Genomic DNA, 2,592 nt, shown 5'->3' with positions numbered 1-2,592 from the left:
TTAAATGCTGGTGTGGTGTCCTGGGAGGGGTCCTAATCCCCAGGGCCAAATGGTAGGCAAACTGCGGCTCACGAGCCACATGCGGCTCTTTGGCCCCTTGAGTGTGGCTCTTCCACAAAATACCACATGCGGGCATGTACGCACAGTGCGATTAAAACTTTGTGGCCCATGCGCAGAAGTCAGTATTTTGTGGAAGAGCCACACTCAAGGGGCCAAAGAGCTGCATGTGGCTTGTGAGCGGCAGTTTGCCGACCACTGTCCTGGCCAATTGGCTATGGGGACCTGGGACTACAGTGGGAGAGCTGCTGTGCAGGAGACACCTTTATGGAGCAGGGCTTGATACAGTGGGGCTTTGGTGCTCACTGGGTCTGCCCCTTGAGAGTGTCGCTTATGTATGCGAAGAGTTGTAATCTGGTATGGTCTGACACTGATCACTGGGTACGCTGGCTCTTGGGACTCCAGGGAAGTGCAAAGTCAGCCACTGCCTGGGGCCATGCAGGAGGAGCTACAGAGAGATCTGAATATTTCTCCTCTTTGTATTTGGGTTTGGAAGTGCCTAGATGAGGCCCAGGTGTGAAGCAAGGCAGGCTTGTGCTGGTGCCAGGTCTTGGGCCTTTTATTGATAGGTTTGGGGCTCCCTCACCCAGCTGCAGCTTGTTTGACAGGTTTTAGCCTGAGAAAGGACAGGCCATTCATAAGCAAAAGCAGCTGTGCACAATTTGGGTGGTGTTATAAATTGGGTGGAGCGAGGTCTCAGGGAGCAAACAGAAATGGCTGCCAGTCAGCCCTGCAACTGGGGAGGTCCCAGCATGGAAACAATGACTGCTGCAACCACTCCTCTGTTCCTGCCCAGATGCCAGACAGTCCAGTTTCTCCTCGTGTGTGCCTGTTTTCCCCAGAGCCTCACCCAGCACTGGAGCTCAGAGGAAGCAGGAGCTTGTAAGTTCAGTTTATGGTGCGGCCTTTTAAGAGAAGCAGCTGGGTCTCCAGCAGCCTCTGTGTCATGAGCCCCAGTCTCCACTGGTTTTTACAGCCCATAGTTCTTCTTTTCTCAGCCTGTAGGGACTTCTTTTCCCAGCTCTGGGACCCTGGGCTTGGGGTCTGGTGTGGGTGGCCTCCAAAGAAGTGACCTCCCGCCCTATTAAAAAAGTGGCCCACGTAGGTGCCAGACCAGCCCATTCTGTGCCTCCACACCTCCTACCAATCTCAGTGTGCTTTCTTCTTCACTTCTCTAGTTGTAGGGCTTCCATTCAGCCAGCTTTCTGGCGGTTCTGAATGATGGTTGTTGTGAATTTTAGTTGTAATTTTGATGTGTTTGTGGGAGGCAGTGAATACAGGCATTTGCCTACACCGCTATCTGTGTTCTCCTAGGCTGTTTCTGATCTATGTTTCTCTCTTTCTCTAAAATCAATAATAATATATCTCAGGTGAGTATTTAAAAAAGGGCAGAGAATATTAGGTGGTGGGTATTAAGGGAATGAAAATAAAGTAAAAGTAGTGTGAAGGAACAAACTTTGGTTGTTACAATGGGTCCAAGTTGAGTCGAGTTGAGACTAGGGATCTAGAAGGGAAATTAAATGCAGGTTTTGGATGCTAACCTGCAGAAATGTCTGTTTGCCCGTTTTTCCCCACTGGTTGAGGGTAGGATTCTCCCCATTGATTTGGTACAATGACAAACTTATAAAATGAATAGTTGTTTGTTGAAAGATAGAGATTCTATAAAGGCAATTCAAGGTTTGTGTTAATATTTGTAGTCACTATGAAATGAAAAGGACTCTAAGTACTCTTCATATAAAGAAGTGTATACATACACAAACTGCATAGAGCATACAGTTCTGATTTTTCAGAAGCCCCTTTCTTGGCAAAACCCTCATCCACTAGTGGTCTATTCAGAGCACAGGTGTTGTTGTTTTTGTTTTGTTTTTTTCCTTTTTGGGCTCTGAGCTCTTGGCTGTTTTCTCCTTTATTACTAATTTCACAACAGGGCAGTTGTTACCAGAAATCTAGAGTAAATATATAAATTACTACTTTTAAAAGGACCCTCATACTCAAGATATATTTGACCTTAAAAGTACATAGAACAATTATAACATTATCTTGATTTAGGGTATTTTAGGCTTTCTCACTGACTCAAGTCTTTATTTTATCCTAATTAAATACAATAAATGTACATATATAGAGTAGACATAATCTAGTCCATTTTAGAATAGAACCCCAACTCTTAATATATCTAACTATTGAAAGAATCAAAATAATTTGGAGCTACTTTTCTTGGTTGGGTTTCTGATAATAACCTTCATATTTATGAGTTCTCTACTTTGGAAAAGTAGCCTACAAAAGCAATGTACATGCTCATTAAGCATTCTGTGCTTGGGATTCTAGTTATATACTCCTATAAGAATGCTTGCATACATGTTCATGTCTGTATGGGTTAATAAAAAAATGAGCTTGCTTATCTGGTTAGCAAAAGTCTCTTTTTTGTCATTCTTGTGACATTTCATCGATGCAAATATCAAAAGATAAAAGAACCCAGACTTTTGGTTGACTTTAAAAGTAATGGCTCTATAAATAATATGTTTAACATGACGTCAT

This window comes from Myotis lucifugus, unplaced genomic scaffold, assembly GCF_000147115.1.
Source record: "Myotis lucifugus unplaced genomic scaffold, Myoluc2.0 scaffold_18, whole genome shotgun sequence".
In the NCBI taxonomy this organism is placed as follows: Eukaryota; Metazoa; Chordata; class Mammalia; order Chiroptera; family Vespertilionidae; genus Myotis; species Myotis lucifugus.
The sequence above is the reverse complement of the archived record's forward strand: the minus strand, read 5'-3'. Positions refer to the sequence as shown.